Source organism: Tamandua tetradactyla, chromosome 22 (genome assembly GCF_023851605.1).
Source record: "Tamandua tetradactyla isolate mTamTet1 chromosome 22, mTamTet1.pri, whole genome shotgun sequence".
NCBI lineage: Eukaryota > Metazoa > Chordata > Mammalia > Pilosa > Myrmecophagidae > Tamandua > Tamandua tetradactyla.
This window is the reverse complement of record NC_135348.1, coordinates 1,514,304-1,534,267: the sequence shown is the minus strand read 5'-3', so window position 1 is coordinate 1,534,267 and position 19,964 is coordinate 1,514,304. Positions and strand designations below refer to the sequence as shown.

The window sequence follows — 19,964 nt, the reverse complement described above, 5'->3', positions numbered from 1 at the left end:
AGGATTCTAGTAAACTAATGAAGACCCACCGTCACATCTCCACCTAATCAAAGGGTCATACCCACAATTGGCTGCACCATATCTCTGTGGAGATAATCTAAGCAAAAGTTTCCAATGTACATTATTGAATCAGGATTAAAAGAAATGGCTGCCTTCACAAGATTGAATCAGGATTTAAACGTAGCTTCTCTGGGGAACCTAATATTTTCAAACTGGCACAGTCACAGTGGTAGGAAAAACTGAATTTGGAAATCAAGCAAAGATCTTTTGACTCCATATCTCCCTAACCTGTCATGCTCATAAAAGGATGTGACACTATTTTGCTTAAGGTAGAACTCACAAGGAATAATAAAACCATTATTTAGCAAGAAAAAGTGTGTAAGACTTTTATATCGCCAGCACAAAAATGGATAAAATTACTGAAATATGAATTATTCAAGGGGCAGAACCCTATGAAGAAAATTTTGCAGTTTGCTTTTCAAAAGCATTCAATTTTTAAAAATTAAATACATTCTCTTTTAAAGACAAGATTTATTTATATGACAAGGTATATTTATACAAAAAAGTCTTAATATTTTAAGAGCTCTGTTAGTCATATAAATCTAAGGTGCTCAATTTAGAAGAATCAGAATTAGCCACTATCAGTATAATCATCATGGTTGTAAAGTTAATTTACCAGCTGAAATCAACCAATCTAGCAATGGGGAAGATGATTTCTGCATATAAATGCGATATTAAAATAGATTGTCATAGCCTTTCAAAAAATAATGTTGCAAGCATAAAATCTACATTTCCCTCTTCAGAGATAATCAGAACAAGATGCACAAATTTATACAGTGTAAAGCCAGGCTTTAGAACAGACACCATATCCATATATTTTGGAGAATACCATTGTATCAGTCTGTTATTTCTGCATATCAAACTAAGCAAAAACTTAGTGGCTTAAAACAATATCCATTCATTTCGCTCATTATTTTACTGGACAAGTATAATCAGTTATTCTATTTCTTATGAACACTGGACAGTTATTCAGGTTTACTAGGCTCAAATGATCTCAGCTACACCGTCCATACATACGGAGTCGGCTGGGGCCATGTGGTCTTGGACAGCCCCTCTCACGTCTCTGGAGGCAATAAGAATGAGTGGGCTCATCGTCTCTCATCATCCACTAGTTTTAACATTGAGTACTGTGAGTCCTCCAACTTCAGGAGGAGGATGATGCATTAGGGTTGCACAGGTCTTTTTAAAGCCTCAGTTTACATCATTTTTCCTAACCCAAATGTCATGAAAACAAACTGGAGCCATAATGCAATTAACACAGCACAGCCACAAAGAAAAAATCCCATGATGAAAATCCTTACATTAAGAATTGATGAGGACTTATTGCATGAAATAGCAAATAAGAGTTCTGTGATAGTTATGTTCTGGTGTCAACTTGTTCAAGTGATGATGCCCAGTGGTCTGGTCAGGCAAGCACCAGCCTGACCATTGCTGGAAGGATATTTCGTGGCTTGTTGATAAATTGGAAGGCTGGTGTATTAAGTCATCAGTCAGTGGATTGCATCTGTGGCTAATTACATCTGTGATCAACTAAGGCATGCCTCTCATAATGAGATAATCCAGTCAGTTGAAAGCTTTTAAGGAAGAAGAGAGACTCTCACTGCTTGCTCCACCAGTGAGCCTCTTCTGTGGAGTTTGTTCAGAGCCTTCATCAGAGCTGCCAGCTTCACAGCCTGCCCTATGGATTTTGGACTCTTCCATTTCCACAGCTGCATGAGACATCTTTATAAATCCCATATATACGGATCCCTCCTATGGTTCTGCTTCTCTAGCATACCCTGTCTACCTCAAGTCCTGAGAAAGATTACGAGAACCTAGATTTTATGCTTCATTAAGAAAGGAGCTATGTTTCTTTTGTTCACCACTATATCCTTTCTACCCAATCCAATGTTTGGCTTTTGTTGGCATTACTAAAGTGTGGTGGTTTGGAACTGTGTGTATCCAGAAACACAAGTGCTTAGACTTCATTCATTCCTGCGGTCATGAACCCATCATTACTAGGAATTTTTTATGAGGTTACTTCAGTTAAGGTGTGTCCCACCACAATCAGGATGGGACTGAATCCTATTACTGGAGTCCTTTATAAACGGAATAAAATTCAGGCACAGAGACAGAAAGTCACAGGAAGCAAGAAGGTGAAATTCACAAGAACCCAGAAGATAGGGGAGAGATCAGAAGATGATGCCAGGCACCTTGCCAAGTGGCAAGCTAAGGACCCAGGATCACCATCAACCTCAGAACTCTATGGCCTTCGGGGAGAAAACGTCATCTTGATGATGCCTTGATTTTAAGTTTTTCCTAACTTCAAATACAAGAGTTTCTAAAATTCCTATACTTTAAAACAGCTCCCTGTGTGATGTTTGCTTGAGTAGCCAAGGAAACTAAAATGACAGGTTTACTGAGTAAATCAAACTGATTTATTCAACTTTCAGTGGAAGGGAACATTCCTCTTTAACATCTAGGATGTTAAAACATACTTTGTGTAATGCATAGCGGGAAAAAGCAACAAAACATAGCACTTATGAACACTACCTTGAAAATCAGATGCTCTGGGTCTACCTTCTGCCTTTGACTGTTATTAAATATATGTCCTTGGAAACAGTGTGTCCTTGGGCACCTCTGGTGGGCCCCATTTCCTCAACTGTAATATGAAGATAATAAGAGTAATCATCTGTGATTAAAAATTTTAAACATGCTCCAAAATTACCTGGCATCACTGGTTTCAAGAGATGGGGTCTCTGACACCTCCCCTTGAATTTAGTCAGCATGTCACTGCTTCAAGAGTAGAGTCTGGTGAAAAGGATGCTGCATGACTTCTAACACTTGGTAATAAGAGACCATGCAGTTTCTTGGAACATTCTTAATGCCCTGAGCCTCTGAGAAACTTGAGTAGTTCTGGGATCACCATACCGTGAGAAGCCAAGCCAAATGGAAGAGCCATGTGCAGGTGCTCCAGTAGTCATATTCTTCAAGTATCTCAAAAGAGGTATCAGAATTGTAAGTGAACAAACCTCAAGATGATTCCACCTCCCAACTCAGTTATTCTTCCACCTTGGAAGCATTCCAGCTAAAACCTTAAACATTGTGGGGCAAGAAGCAACCATATCTGTTATGCCCTTTCCGAATTCCCTGTCTGAAGCCACTAAGTTGTGGGATAATTTTTTATGTAGAAATATTAACTATAATAGAAATGTGGCACCTGGAAGAAAGTTGATGCCACAGTGAAAGCCTACACATATGGCATTACTTTGGGAGCAGGTGGCAGACATAAGTTTGATGGACCTTGATGAGACTGTTAGCAAGTTTTGGAAAGACATCCAGGAGACTGTTGATGAAGGATGGGAAGAAATTATTACTGGAGGATGATAAATGGGTGACCACTCTCACTTGTTGAGTATATGTCTAAAATACGCCTAATAACCTAATATACCTAATACATATACCTAATAAACCAGATGACCTAATTAACTAGGAGATTTGGCTAGGGGGAGTTCTAGGTTGCATATGATAAGATGCAAATAAAGAGACAAATTGGAAGAAGATATCTGTTTTCCAGCAAAATTTAGTGGAAATACAAAGGATCCATGTCTTGTTAGGTTAGAAAATAAAATATTTCTCATTCTCAGTCTCAGCAGATTAGGAAAATGTCTCAGGGAAAATATCAAATCCAGGTCCCTCTCAGGTAAACATCTCAGGGTTAAAGTGAAGTGAAAGAATTACTATAAAACCCTTTGGTAAGAGTTTAGAAAGATCTGAAATGGGGCTTCATTGTCCCATTTAAACAGACAAAAATCTTCTAATCTTAAGAGCATTCTTCATAGGACTTCTGAGAATTATAGGAACTTTACCTTCAGCAACTGTACAAGCTTAAGAAAATTGGTCACCTTAGAGTATAAGAGATAGAGAAATACAAAATGAAAAGAGACCTATGGGCCTGCGACTCTTAGTGGGCAGAAACCAGGATTTGGAGAGTTTCCCATCTGCAAAGACAGGCCATATTTTATGGAAAAGAACAAATAAAGGGAGCAACCGAGAGTCAGAAGGCAGAATCAAGCACCTCCTAAAACTACTCTTGGGAAGTGGGACTAAACCCTAACCAAAAAATACCCAAATGGATTTCAGAACTGCTACTGATCAGTGACTGCTATATGTTTTCTAAATTCCTCCTTCTTGAATAGAGTGCCTATGAAAGTTGCCCAACGCCTGTATGCTAACTGTAGAATGGACAGATAATGTGTCTCTATTTCAGAGCTCTTAAAATGGAAGGGAAACATCCTGGAAAAAACACATCCAAGAATCTTCATCTTCACCTAGTAAGTTTATATGACAAGATCCTAGGTTTGTAGTTGATGGTAAAACAGGGTAAGATTTGAGGAGTCTTGGGGGAGAGGATATTTTGCATCTTGGAACATAAAGAAAGAATGCGAGTAACTGTGGCCTCTCAGTAGGCTGTGGTGGTTTTAAAACAAGAGGCCCTAAATATTTGACACTACTTCCATCAAAAGGTGGGATTTATATCCACTCCTCTTGAATCTGGGTAGGCAGATAAGTGACAGCTTCAACCAATATGAAGCTGCAAAAGTGACAGTGGGTAATTCTGAGGCTGAGTCATAAAAAGTAATGCAGAATATAGTATTTTGCTGAAAAACTCTTAGAGCCCTGAGCCACCATTTATGAAGTCTAACTCCTCTGAAGTACCAAGCTGTGAAGAATCAAATCAGAGGAAGAAGCCACATGCTAGGTGCTCCAGTTGGCAGCCAAAGTTTTCAAATCATCCCAAATCAGATGCCCAGTTGGCAGCCCAAGTTTTCAAATCATCCCAAATCAGATGCCCAACAGAATGAGAGAATGAGCTTTCTGATAATCCCAACCCCCAGTATTTGTGTCACTCCCAGGCTTGGAGACAAACCCAGAGCCAGGAACATGGAATCAAAGCCACACAGAGAGATGCACCTCATAATTAACTGCTCAAATTTTTGACTCACAGAATTCATGAGTTCTATAAATGGCTGTTTGAACTCACTAAGTTCTGGGGTAATTCATTATACAGCGATGGTAACTGGAGAACCGTCTCATGGAGAAGTTGTGAGTTATCATAAAAAGCATGTTAAATAGTTCCTGATTCACAGTAAATGTTCAATAACTGTTGGAATAATGATGTTGATAATGACATATTGTGACACACATACACAAACACATATATAAAATCATTATTTTTATCACTGGTGTCAGAATTAGAGAATCTGCCTTTCACCTTCATAACACATTCACTTAGTAGGTCATGCAGGGACATTATCTATTAATGCTTATTGCCAGTAATGTATAAGTGAAAATGTCAGGGAAAGGGAAAACCTGATTAACAGTCAATACTTAGTCATCTACTTTCAGGGTTAATGAGTCCATAATGTCTATAACTTGAGGCACCAGTGTGGGAAATGGTCCCATCCCTTGGTGACGTCATACACAGGGAGTGCAACTGTCCCTGTAGGGTTGCCTACAGTGTCCACACAAATAAACCCCAACCATCTCATACTCTCTTCTCCCAACTCAATTCCACTGCAGTGGGTTTTTCCTTAGGCATTTCTACTCTTTACATCATTGATGTTACTTGATATCCCCAGAAAAAATCAAAAGAAAAAAACAGTCACAGAAAAATTGAATGAACTATTGAACAAGGTCAGTATCTTGGGTAATTGTTTTAAGTTCAATAATATTTTAAAGTTATCATTGTGTAGTTGGCCATTTTAAATGTTGTACAACACAATGTTATTTTGTTATGAAACTGGTTATTGTGATTTAGGAAAATGAAAAAATATTTTACCATTTCCCCTAATACACAGATATTCACAAAAATAATCCTACTTGCATATACACTTAAAACAAACTTTTCCATTCGTACCATTAGTTATTTTAGTCTTTCATAGAATGGCCTGTTCTTTATAAAACCTAAAGAATTGGGAAAATAACAGAAAATTAAAAGCATTGCCATCATAATTAAAGATGAAATTAAATAAAAAGAATGATTCTGACATTAGACATATGAAATACTCAAATTTAAAAGTGTAGGAAACGTTGAAAATGTTAGCATAAGTGAAGAGAACTTGGAAATAAGTACATGGAATAGAGATCAAAGAAAACATATGTTTTCTACAAATTCTTAACTCTTTTTTTTTTTTACATGGGTAGGCACCAGGAATCGAACCTGGGTCCTCTGGCATGGCAGGCGAGCATTCTTGCCTGCTGAGCCACTGTGGCCTGCCCTATTTTCTACAAATTCTTGACTCTGGAATAATCTTGGTTCAGCAGCTATGAGGTTGAAAACATGACAGCGAAGGAAAGGCATGAAGTTAGGTTTCACTTAAGGTAAACAAACAGACTATTCAAAAGGTTAGAGTGTTCACAACTACAAATAGCAGAGTCAGTCTTTTTATTATTATTTTTACTATCATATTTATTTACGTATTTATTGTTAGTTAAAGAAGTAGTAGGTTTCGGAAAAATTATGCAAAATTACAGTGTCCCCATATACCTCCTATTGCTAACACTTTGCAATACTGTTATAACTTTGTTACCATTGGTGAAAGAATATTAAAATTGTACTATTAATTATAGCCCATGGTTGACTTTAGGTGTATTTTTTACCCTTATACCACCCTATTATAAACGCCTGTATTAGGGTGGTAAATTTGTTATAATTCATAAAGGAACGTTTTTATATTCATTCTATTAACTGTTGTCCCTCATTTGCAATAGGGTTCACTGTGCTTTATAATTTCATATTTTATCTTTTAATTTTTATTCTAGTAACATATATATAACCTTAAATTCCTCTTTTTACCACATTCATCTATATAATCCAGTGCTGTTAATTATGCTCACAATAATGTGCTACCATCACCGCCTTTATATCCAAAATCTACAATCAACCTAAATAGAAAGTCTGTGCCAATTATGCACATTTCCTACCTCCAACCTAACCTCCTGGTGATGCTCGGACTGATGGACCTTCAGCAGTGCCCCGAACTGAGGGATTCTAAATGCATGTTTGCACAGTCATCGCTTCCTCTGCACTGCAGATAGCTGAGTTAAATGTTGGCTAATCAGAAAGTTCTAAGAATACGGATTAATAAACCGTGGGTAACGACACCTGCTCTTCCCGTGCTCCAAGTCTCTTCCACACCAAGATTTTGGTTCAACAATCTTTCAATGTTCACATTAAGCCTCCTTAAAACAAACAAGAATTTGTAATAATTTTTAAAAATCTTGACACCAGGGGGACGTTTCTACAATCCACCTGCCTTATTGAGCCTACAATTTAAAAAGTACTGACCAGGAGTGTGGCAGTCATTATCAACTGTTACATTTAATTGTCCATAAACTGTGTTATTCAGTCCTACTCATTAAAGCCATTTACCACAACATCTGTTTTAAACCAGAAAAATGAGTGTGAATTATGCTAATTTTATTTCTGAAAGCAAATAATAATATGGAAATCTCCTGGATTCCATTATATACAAATATTTTAACACTATTAGCATACTCAGTAGAATTCACTCTAATCACATGGGACTCTATACTCAATTTAGACTCAGGAGAGTAGCTGGAAAATGTTCTTCCAGAGAAATGAAAAAGAGAATTAGCCTTTTTACCCCTGGCACTATCCCTGGAGACTCAGACTTGCACCAGCTAAAGATGCATTTCGTTTGGTTAATACAGAGCATTCTGGGCAAATGTGCTCTCAGTACAGATTGTTCAAAAAATAATCATTGCAATTGTTTAACCAAGACCTCAGCTATTTCTAATCTCAGAAGTCAGTTGCCACACAGGTTACAAAGCAGGAAAATATTGTAACTACACTTTAACATAACATCAGTTAGGATCCTTTATGTTACCTGACAGAACACACGACCAAAAAACCGCTTAAAAATAGAGGACAAATAATGAATCACTTCATTAGAAAGTCATTTGGTTTCAGGCAATAATTGATTCAGTGACTCAACCAATGTCACCCAGAACCTGATTTTTCTTTCTCTCTTTGTTCTGCCTAGCTCAATTTTTAGCATCCAGAGCACCTGTGGTCCCTTGAAGTTCTAACCTCTTTCCCAACAATACCCAGATTTAGATGTCATGGCCTCACACAAACCATTCAGAGGAAGACAGCATATATTCTGGCAGCTCCTCTCCCAGAAGACTCCATCCATGCCAGTGGTTCTGATGGGGCTCTGTGTCAGTCCTGAGGCAATTACTAAGACAGGGTTTTGAGACGGGCTGACTGTTTAAGCCAATCAAGGCCCATCTCAAATCACATAGCCGAGAGTGGAAAAGTTTCATTCTCTGAGCACTGTCAGAAGAAAGGGTGATGTACAAAAACAACAGATGTCCAATAGAGGTGGAGTTCTCATGACTCAGTCCTCTCCTGCCTGAGTCAAATGTGCCTTGGAAGGCAAACTTGACCTTTGGTGCTTAGAGGAGTGCATGCTCATGATAGTGTTAAATAGAGAATCTAAAATGCTCCTATATTTTATATCAACTTGATTCTTCAAAGAAATGACGAAAGGGATAAAATAAGGTAACACACAGAACCGTGGAATTTTGGAGCTAAGAAATCAGACATTTTAAATCTTGCCCCTGCATAAGCATTTCTGTGAAACATCTCTGAAAAGAGATCTAGTATAAATGTACTTTATTCTTAAAGAGCAAATTGAGAGGGTAAGAAACTAACTGATTCATGATTAAAAAGCCTGGGTAAAGCCAGAACTCTTCAGGTATCCTGAATCTCATCCCAGAATTCTACTCAACTATTTTGTCTATTACTATGTAATTTTAAAATTGGGTAGATTTTCATGAAATAAATTCTGGTTGTATTCTGTAACGTATTTTATAACCTATCTGACTTTACGAGTGATAGATGGTCACTATAACATCAAGAAACCCAATCTCCCCCATTTCAGAAGGCAGAGGCTTTGGGGGTTACAGCAACTCCTATAAGTGTGGGGATTCCTACTTGGTGTCTTGAAATAAAAATATGATAAATGACTATACAAAGGGCATTAGACCAAAGAAGCCAGTGTTGTGGTTTCAACTTCACCACTATCTGCTTGTGTCATGTTGACAAGTTATTTATTTTCTATGGACTTTAATTATGGGATTATGATGAAGAATTTTTAAGGAACTTTCTGATTCTGGGATCTTTGATTCTACGAGTGCTGATTAAGGAATATAAAAAAGGTTAAGGTTTCTTGATTGTAAAGGAAGGATATAGAGTTCAAAATCAGACTCGCCTAGACAAATTCATACCAACTCTAGCCCTCGGACTACATATGTCATTTTATCTTTTAGAATTTCAACTAAATAATGACAGTTAATGAATCTATTATTTATCTATTATGTTAAAAATGATTATATATTTAAAAGGTCATATTTCTCTCTGTTCATGAAAGGATTCCCAAGTACCAGATCAATAGCTCCTTAGAGGAAGGAAGGATGGCCTTTGGAGATAACTTTGGAAATGCTAGTAGACAATCTTGGAAGGGATATCCAAGGGGAAGGGAATGGAAGCTAAATATTCTAAGAAAAAAAAAGAGAAATACTGCTGTAGAATATAAATATTGAAACATCATAAAATCTTGAAATCAATAAAGGGAAATATACATATGAACAAAGGTTTTTTCCTGCTCTCCCTCAAAAAAAAATCCTTCTAAAGCAGGGTTGCCATATAGCCAGTTTGGGACTGAGAAAGTGTTAGAAAGGAAGTGCTCGTGGCCTCTTCTTTCTTCTTATGCCACGCCCACTATCTGAGACTCAGTGTGCGATGGAGTGTGTGACAAATTGTGGTGCAGGGGGTAGCAGCAGCCTTGGGATGATTCCTGGAATATCACTACATTTGAAACACAGTGGGCTTTAGAGACATTTATTTACAAATCCCAGAGAATTATAAGGAATACGAGTTAGAAGTTGACCAAATACTGAAATTTATGCAATAATTATAATTTAGTGATATAAATTACCCTTGGAAGTCTATGAATTTATTAATAAAATATACTACTCTTGTAAGAGATAAGTGTCCTGTAGGCTAAAGTGACTTAATTGCAGCCTAGTAAGTCGTGTTTCCATATCTAAAAGAAAAACACAAAAGAAAGAAAGAGTCCACTAATAGAAGCAAGGTGATCCACTTAGAAGAGCATGCAAATGAGATTTAAAGAAGCTAAACCTGTGAGCAGCTGAAGAAAACCAGAGAAAGAGATTTCTGGACTAGTTACCTCTTAAGTCAGGTATCTTTTCCTGTGGGCAAACTGGCTTTCCCCAGTATCTCCCTGCCACTACACCCACCTACCCAAACCATTCATTTCTCAGATTCCAAGCTATTAAAGAAAGTCTGATTACTTGTTTCCTTTCCAGTGCTTTCCTGGAGCTTATGCTCAAGAATTTCACCATTAAAAATATATTATCTCTGGGGCAGGCAATGGTGGCTCATGGCAGAGTTCTCACCTGCCATGCCAGAGACCCAGGTTTGGTTTCTGGAGCCTGCCCATGCAAAAAAAAAAAAAAAAAAAGTATATATATAAATAAAATCTCTGGATATAAATTAATAAGTTTGACCAATTACATTATGCAGAAATCTTCTATCCACTCCATGAAAGATGAATCTTATCTGGCTGTGCTAATAAAACTTTGTCCCTGTAATGCAAGTCTGAGGCATTATCCTTTAACTGCCCAAACAGCCTTCAGATTGTTGCCTCTGGAAGATAAACTTGCATCCCACTCCTAAAATTAACACCAACTGTACCCAAACTGGATATAACATGTTATTTTGTCTCTAATTCTTCTTGGGTCATTAAGCAAATAGATAATTATAATATTATGCTATGCAAGAATATGTCAAAGTGTATTCATTATAAAGCTTGGAGTTAGAATCATTTCTTAATCTTCATCTGTTAACAGCCTAGGTATTCTGGATTGTAGTAACAGTTGATAATAGTTTTTTTTCTGAATTTGCCTTAATAATAAAAACTAGATGGAAAGGTAACAGATTAGTATATTCAAAAATATACTGAGTTTCTAAGGAGCAAAAATTAAATTGGGTCATATTAAAATTTGCAAATTCTTAACACTGACATTAGATCACTTGCCCAATGTACATATGTTTTCTTTGGATAACTTGAAGATGAGCAAACACCTTAAGGAAACATCAAAGGAGGATGTTAATACATGTACAAGATGGTTTACTTTACTGTAGAGAGTACCAACCCTTGGGTTTACAGAAATCATTGCACTAAATAATTTTGCTTTCTGACACACAGGATGTGTGTTTTTTAATTTATCCACCTTAAATGGCATTTATAACTCTTTCAGACTGTTACTTAATTCATCAAAATAAGTGACTTAATGGCCTATATGATTTAATATGTTTCAAAAATATTCCTAAATTCCATAAATAAAATGTATTTGAAATATTAAAAATTGCTTCCCTTTCTATATTCAGACAATGTCTCTTTTTAAAAAATAATAGGTAGGCTGAGAGTTTATTTTATTTTCATAATTAATCTAAGTTTTCTTGTCAGAATGTCCACTGACTCTCACTGTGACATATTAAAGTGTTTTTGCTCCTGAAAGAAACAGCTATTCATATGTGAATATAGGTGCTTCTTTTAGAGATGTGTGAAGTTATCTGAAGATGTGCTTTAACACCATTACCTGGATAAAGATTGTGACTTTTAAAATTTGAGATAGAATAATTTCATTCTCATTTCTAACATGGATTAAAAACAAATATGCTTTTTTTCTTCAAAAGTCGTGTAAAGCATTCCAGTTTTATCTGACTCATCCCCAATCAGAAATCAACAACAGGAGATTTTGGGTGGTAAAAAAACATCAAAGAAAACGTAGATTTGAAATAATATTTTAAATGCCAAATATCTTTCACATGCTGAAAATTCCAAGTAACCAACGAAATTGCCACCCCATATTTTCATGTGAAGTTTCCTTCAAAATTTAATATACCTTAAATTCACACAAAGAATCTTTGTAAATAATGCATAACTTATTTTTAATCTTGCTTTTGGCATATCTATACCTATTTTCAGAATTGATCAGTACCCCCCACCTCCATGCCAATGCATTTAAAGAAATGTTCTAATAATCATATAACCAAATCAAAGGAAAGAGGCATATTACAGAGAATGTTTCCAATTAACACTGGGCTGATGTTTCCTCAATTCAAAAGCTGCCTCATTCTCAGAAACTCACAAAAACACCTGATGCACCAATCATAAGGTAATTACTAAAGTATTTTCGACAGTAAATTAATCAAAAATCTCCCAAAGTTTTCCACAAATCCTAGCCACATGAAAAACTTGTTGCTTTTGAATGGCATTTTCAAAATCAGTTCAAATAAAGTATAAAGGGGCTGTGAATGTTTTTCCGAGTTTGAAGATCTGTTCGATTTTATTATTCTCTTCCTCTCAGGTACTTCTGACATTCCACTTCTATTTGCTTTGTTAGTTTAATTTGCTTTGCATTGTCACCCTCTCCTTTCCTTATTCTCTGCAGGCACCCCCCTCCCTACTGCACCCCCTCCGCTGTCCTAAACAACTCTTCTTGAGCAAAAGATTAACATACATAACTGGAGGTGGGGAAAAGCTCATCTTCCACAAAACTAATGAGACCTGAGGATTAGACAATAGTTGTATTAAGAGCAAAGAGGATTACAGTTTCTGGCATGTTATCTCAAGCTCCCTTTAAGGGCAACACAAAAGCATTTATAGCATTTTTCACCCACTTTCCTGACGCTCTTCAATCCGTTCTTACAAACCTTTGAAATAAATTCAAAGCATCTGCTATTTCAGGCAGTTTAACTTAGAATAATAACAGCTGCTAAATTTCACTGTAAAATACAGCCTCAATGTACTGAATTGAATATTATATTTCTTTAGCCCATGTAAGGTTCAAGTAATATTTTTTTCCACGAAGAAGAAAAACACAAATGTAGCAAGCATCAAACAAGAGTAATACATGTGTGCACTGTGAATGCGCATGGGGAGAAACAGATCTCCTGAATTAGTGAAACGTCATCCTAATTCATGTTGTATATTCAGCGCCTTTCTCATCTCTGTTTTCTCTGACTCATTGGTAAGAAAATTATTTTCAAAGCACGCTAGCTTGATGGACAGTGACCGAAATTAACAAACATCAGCAGTTCCACTTGCTGAAAATGAACTATGGCAATACCCCCAGCCAATCCACGACAGCCAGGTTGTATCCCACACGCCAGAAGAGTCCACTTGTCTCCGCAGACTGTTTAGAAAAAGAGGCAGAAGTTTTTATCTGTCAAGCAGCAAGTGTCCCTATGGATGTGCTTCTTTTCCTCCCTTAGAACAGAGAGGTTATGTTTCACAGGTTCCTGTCAGTTACAAATGATTCTCTTCCAATCTACTGCTACACACTGAAAGCTGGAAAACAGCTGCTCTTTAATCCTCAGCCACATCCTATTGTGCAAAGAGCAGGTTGGCTTCAGCGGCTTGGCTAGCCCTATTTTATCAAATCAAACCTCCTCTTACCTCGACTTCCTTGTTCTTCTCTTTGTTTCTGCCCATTGAACTTCTCCCATTGCTGGCAGTCTCCCGTGCTGGGATTACAGAAATCGGGTGGAGGGGCATATTGGCAGGGCTGCAGGTTGCCAGTCCCTGATTGGATGCCTTATCTCTTCACTCGCCCTGAGTAGCCCACCTGCACAATTGTTCAAATCCTTGCTCTGCCAAGCTCAGTTCTAAACAAAAAGGGGAAAAATAGTGTTTGAGACACTGTGCAGCAGAAGCCAGGGTCTTCTGACCAACATGTCAAACACACTGAAAGGGAGTTTAAAAGAAATGCAAGAAGCAAATAATCCAGGGTCTACTGCATCCTCAAAAGGACGATTTACTGCAAGTCATAACTGCACTGCTCTGTCACTGGAGCACCCCCTCTTCCTCAAGAGCATTGTGGGAGACAATTCAATTTCTATGGTACCTAATAACTGTCATGGAAACCAGGAAACCTAGGTCTCACAGGCCCTTATTAGCAACTGCTTCCTTTAATGGCACAGACTCCCACATTTGCAGCGGCTGCCACTTCTGCTTTTGTTTCTCCCCTGATTCCCCAGGAGTCCACTAAGCACCCAGAGACGGTGCATCCTGCTGACGAGGTAAATAAGCAGAAGGCTGAAAAGCTTAGTGTCCTATTTGGAGCCAATCTCTTCCTTGGAAAGCTCGGCTAGCTGGCTGTGTCCTTCATGCCTCTACAATAATCTGCTTAAGTCAAAGCTTCTGCCTTCAAGGGAAGAGCAGCCATAGGGTGTTAAAAGGAGAGAGAGAGAGAGAAGGAAGAATGGAAGAAACTGCAGATGTCTTTCTCTGGCTGGTTGTAAAGGGAGTTAACCATTCACTGCGCCGTCCTTAATAAGATATCAGCCACAGGGGCCAGAAGGCATCAGTGCTTTTGGGACCTAAGAGCACCACACAACTCATACCAGCTTTTTAGTAACCATGCTGTGCTTCCTGAAATCTGTTAAAACCAGTAGTAGCGTCTCCTTGTTTTTCTAGGAAATTGACTCCTGCTAAGACTTCAGTATTCTCTCCAAAGTTATCCAAACTGAAGAAAACCAATGGTTAATCAGTTTCCACACTGTAAATTAAAAGAAAAAAGCCCGTTTAAAACAGTGTAATTCCCATATTAACTTTTTAAAGATCCTTTTTCCCCTGTGATCATTTCCTCTTTGTTAGGTTGTTTTGTGTTCTGTCTTTAAAAAGGCAGAATTTTCTTTTCTTCATTTGCACTTATATTTCCTTGAAATTATCAATAGATCAGAGTTCAGTCTTTTTGTGATTTTTTACCCCAAAAGAAACAAAATTCAGAACATGTGTTGTTTTTCACACATTCTCCGGAATTGCTTATAAATTACAATCTGCCCGCAATGACAAAAGAGGTCTTCAAGGCAGTTTCTAATTGCAAATCACATGATCTCTAACTAACTGCATGTATTCCACAGGGGTAATGCCATTTCTATATGGCATTTCAACTTGTTTAAATTCAGCTTAGAGATAAAAATGGAAAAAGTTTGGTATTCTCATTGACAATTAAGTCAACAATAATCAATGTAAAGACATTAAAAGATCTTTAATACTCACTAAAATAAGTGCTTCAATAAATGTTTAAATTTAGTCTAATTGTGTTCCTTTTAGCTCTAAATTAGCCACCTTCAAATGAGCTCTGGCAATGGTTCTCACCCCTTACAATCCATCAGGCTCATCTGGGGAAGTTTACATGAAATCACTATCTGAGACTCATTCTGCCATACATTTGGAGTCAGTAGGGTTGGGACCAAGGGTAGGCATTTTAAAAACTATCAGAGGTGATTCTTATATAAATCAATTTCATGAACAACCAAAGCATATCACTAAAATAATCTTAGCACAATAAACTAATCAAGATTTGTAAAGGAACAAATATCTTGTTCTGGAATAGTAACACACAAAAATAGATTTAGGTAGTTCTAATCTGGCATTTATTCATCAATACTCTTAGTTTACAGAGTATTTGTGACATATAGCTTAAATAAAGGGACTAAAAATTGAACCTCTTCTAAAAGCGCTATGTCCAAAGTTAAGTTAATAATGCTAAAAAGGTGTTGTAGCTTGAGAATCAGAACTGTGGCTTGTTGTTGTGATGGGGGCATTTTTTAACTTTAAGAAAGAATGGTTAATTCCTCTACTTAGAAGGACTGTCTTAATTAGAAGGTTGAAAATAGAAGACTATGAAGCTAATATTGTGGGACAAATACTAAAATGTAAATTATGAACCTGTTTAGAAAAGTAATATTATCAACATTTATATCCACGACAAGTTCCATGAATAGCTAAGGCAGCTTTCCAGATAATTTAGACTTGAATACTTTTGCCTAAAATATTCACTACAGTTACAGGGAAGTAGAATTTTAGCTTGAATTAGCTAAATGGCTCTCTTAATCCTTTACCTCATTATGCATGTGAGGTTATCCTTTGTTTACGCTGAGATTTTAGAAAATCAGATTTGAATATCAATTTAATTTGATTTATGTGGTTGAGTTATTTCAATTAGCTTGTTTTTATCCTAAAATTTAGAATATAAATTGAATTTCAGGAAAAGGGTATCTATTTCTTACAGCATTTTACACATTAAAGAGGCAGTTTATTATACCATTTTCAAGTAAACACTTGAGAAATAAAGGAAATTAATAACGGGGATGCATTGCGTGTCAGTGTGTGTGTGTTGTGGGTGTATCATAGGTATTGCTACAAACTGGGCTTTTATCATTTTCAAATTGTATACAGAAAAAACAAACAATCATGCTTTTAAAGCTTTCTGTATTTTAATACCCAACTGCCTGGAACCCTGCAGCAATGATCATCTAACGCCTGTGACTTGCAATTTACCTAATGCCTTCCATCAAGCAAGTACCAAAGAGCTCTGCCAACTGGAAGCACACATTTTCTCAGGAGTGTCTCATTATGTAACAATTCAAGGCTAAGAAAACTGTTGTGGAACGCATTTCTCCTATGGGGGTAAATTTCCATCTTGAACAGTAATTAAACCCTGTGGAATCAACGAGGAGCAAAGTCATTTGGCAACTAAGCACTAACAGGTTCTGACCATACCACCAGAGAAAATCCATAGATTCAGGAATCATTCAGCTAATGTGTAGCCACATACGCCATCACAGTGTATGACCTAAATTTCCAAACTTGACTCCCATAGAAACCATCACTTGTAATTATGGATGAAACCATCCTAGAATATTCCATCTTCATCCGGATGCTATTACATTCCATACACACCTGAATTATGTTTGTTTTGCTTCCACCTTCTGGTTTCCAATATTCCAGATACTACCTCTGGCCCCTGAATTTGACAATTGCACTTGGCAATTCTAATAGTAGGAACAGAACCTACTGCTTCAGGGTTTATTTATTTTGGTTGTAATGAAGCAAGAAATGAAAGACAGACAAAGATTACTTCTAATGCATTAAGTGGATAGATACATTTATTGAGTATCTTCTATGCTCTGTGAAACATGCTAAGAATTAAAGGGCAGGAGGTAAGGTATAAACTATGTGGAACAATCTGTGCAATGAAGGAGTTTGTTGTGTCATTAACGAGATATGACGTACATAGGTAAATCAGTTTGAAAAATATGTGGCACTATGTAATCGATATTGAAAACATAATTCAGAATATTGCATGCAAGTAGGTTTGAGCAGCAAGAGATCATCTAGCTCTAAAGAGCTGAAGAAAACTTTAAAGGAGAACTGGGGCCTATGTTGGAGCTTGGCAGAGATAAGTCAAGTGTTATAGGTTGAATAATGTCCTCCAAAAAGATATGTTGAAATCCTAATCCTTGGACCTGTGAATTTGACCTTATTAGGAAATAGGGTTGTTAAATGAGGTCATATTGGAGCAGGGTGGGTTGTTAATCCAATATGACTACTGTCCTTGAATAAAGGGGAGAAAAGGCAAAGAGAGACACAGAAAGAAGACAGCCAAGGTGGAATCAGGGACTGTGCGATACATCTACAAGGCAGGGTACATTAAGGATTGATGGATTCCACCAGAAGATAGGAAGAGGCGAGAAATAATTCTCCCCTAAAGGTTCCCAAGAGAGCACAGCCCCACTCACATCTTGAGTTTGGATGTTTACCCTCTAGAACTACAAAAGAATGAATTTCTTTTGTTTTAAACCACTTGGTTTATGGTACTTTGTTATGGCAGCCCTAGGAAGCTAAGGCTATTGTTTCAAGGCAAGCAATGAGCATGACTCACATGTAAGAGTATAGGAGACTATTTTAAATAAAAAGGAGATTTGTTTACAGTTATGGATTGATTTAGGCCATTAGAATGTGACAATGACATTTGGGAAAGGAGAGGGAAGAAAGAAAGCCAGAGCCTAGAAGAAAGGGAAAGCGTATGCAAAGCAGTACCAAATTTATGATGCATAGGTAGAGGGCACAGAAATAATAAAGTTAAGAATTTTAAGTGATTTTTGAAAACGGAAGCAGGCATACTGAGTTGGGAAAATAATATTTCATGACAAATCCCTCATGAAAAGGAGAAAACCTGGATAAAATGGGTTCTTAATGTGTCACGGCAGTGACATTTCAAGGCCACTGTCAGAGGTTATTGGGGAAAATATATGGGCAAGCCTTTGCTGCACAAAGACTTTATGATAATTCGTAAAAGAAAAGGAGAAAGGAACATGGATTTAAAAGTTATTTTTACTGGATAAATGCTGAAGTATATATTTATGTAGCATATTCAGGAAAATACTCAAAGGAACAAAACAAACTCAGGAATAATGAGAGGGGGAAAATAAAACAGAAACCTAAAATATCTAGGTTTGGGTTTTTAAAAATTCGGTGGTGCAATGAAGCATTCTTAAAATGGCATGTTTTGTTTGTGTGTGTCTGATTGTTGGAATGCAATTGTGAATATATTTGGTATGTGGAAGCATTTATTTAATTAGAAGAATATTCATTTAATGTGGAAATTCTGTCTCTGAAGAACTTTCAGAAACAACTGGGTGATCCTCCTCCAATGGTGAAACTAGGGAGATGGATCAGATGAGCTTTCAAGGTCCTTGATTCCATTCTTCAAAACTAGTTGGTCCTAATTTTGGCCACATCTATTTCCTGAAGGTTGAAGTAGATTATGACACAAGTGAGCATTCATTTCAGCTGTCTGGAGAATCAGTAACAATCACCAGTCACAAAATGTGTGAAAATTACAGCAGGCACTGAACAGTCAGTGGTACTAATTTGTATTCTCTATATTTATGCTCACAACAAAAGAATATCATTTGTAACATAATATCTATTAACATCACCAGGCTAATATTTATTTGTTTCTAATTTGGTGGGGGAAAAAAAATACCTGCTTCATTCAGTTCTCTAAAAACCATATGCACATAAGAATTTTAAAAATCTAAACTAAATAACATATATTGATAATTAACAAACTTTGTGGAAATAATTTATGATTAAATAAAGTCAAAATATTTTATGTTCTGTTTTACTTTCTTGGCAAAACAAATGGAGTTAAAATGTTGTTTAAAAATAAGATTTATTTGGACAAAGTTAAGCTCATGGCCTTTCTCTTCATATATGTAAATACACAAGTCAATCTTTGTTAATATTCACCATGATTTTCCAAATCTTAGGTAGAGGTATCAGAACAAGGAGCTGTTGAAAATAAAAATTCATTTAGGGAAAATATTTACTTTTTCACAAAAATGATGGATTGGCATCTATGGGGAATTTGGAATCATGGTAGAAGGTCTTCAGGTCCCTTGCTACTCCAGAACCTTTCCATTGAGGGTGGGCCACGATGGCTCAGTGGCAGAGTTCTCGCCTGTCATGCCAGAGACCTGGGTTCAATTCTGGTGCCTGCCCATGCCAAAAAACAAATCTCATTCCAGAACCTTTCCACTTAGCTTTGAGGAAGTGGAGTAAGGGGGGGGGGGGTGTTTTCCTATATGATGGTGATGTTCTCTCTCCTTCCATGTTCTGGAACGTCATTGCCTCAGAAAATTTAATTAAGGGCTTCTTGTGTGGGTTTAACGTCTTGGGTAAAGGAGCATTTGCCCTGACATTTCCAACAAAGAAAGTAATTAAACATTCACAGATACACACATATACCTACATAAGAGATATCAGTATTTTGGATCCCTAACTAAGAAAACTCCACATTTAGAGAAAGAGATATCTGCCCAAATAGCATTTCTTTGTATAACTTATAAAGAGATTTCTCCAATAAGTCTTTATTCAGAGTAAATGGAAAATAGAATCACAGAATGTGCTATTTGGAAGGGCAATTAGAAGTCACCACACCATTTTACAGAT

General features: G+C 36.9%; 1 protein-coding gene across 4 annotated transcripts in view; it reads right to left on the bottom strand.

Annotated features, from left to right (window-relative positions):
• MARCHF1 (membrane associated ring-CH-type finger 1) overlaps window positions 1-19,964 on the bottom strand; it is an 894,978-nt gene that overhangs the window by 481,801 nt on the left and 393,213 nt on the right. For all 4 annotated transcript variants that reach the window (XM_077139613.1, XM_077139616.1, XM_077139614.1 and 1 more), the window contains exon 3: window positions 13,617-13,825. The gene's annotated coding sequence lies outside the window, so the exon portion shown is untranslated. The remainder of the gene's footprint in view (window positions 1-13,616; window positions 13,826-19,964) is intronic.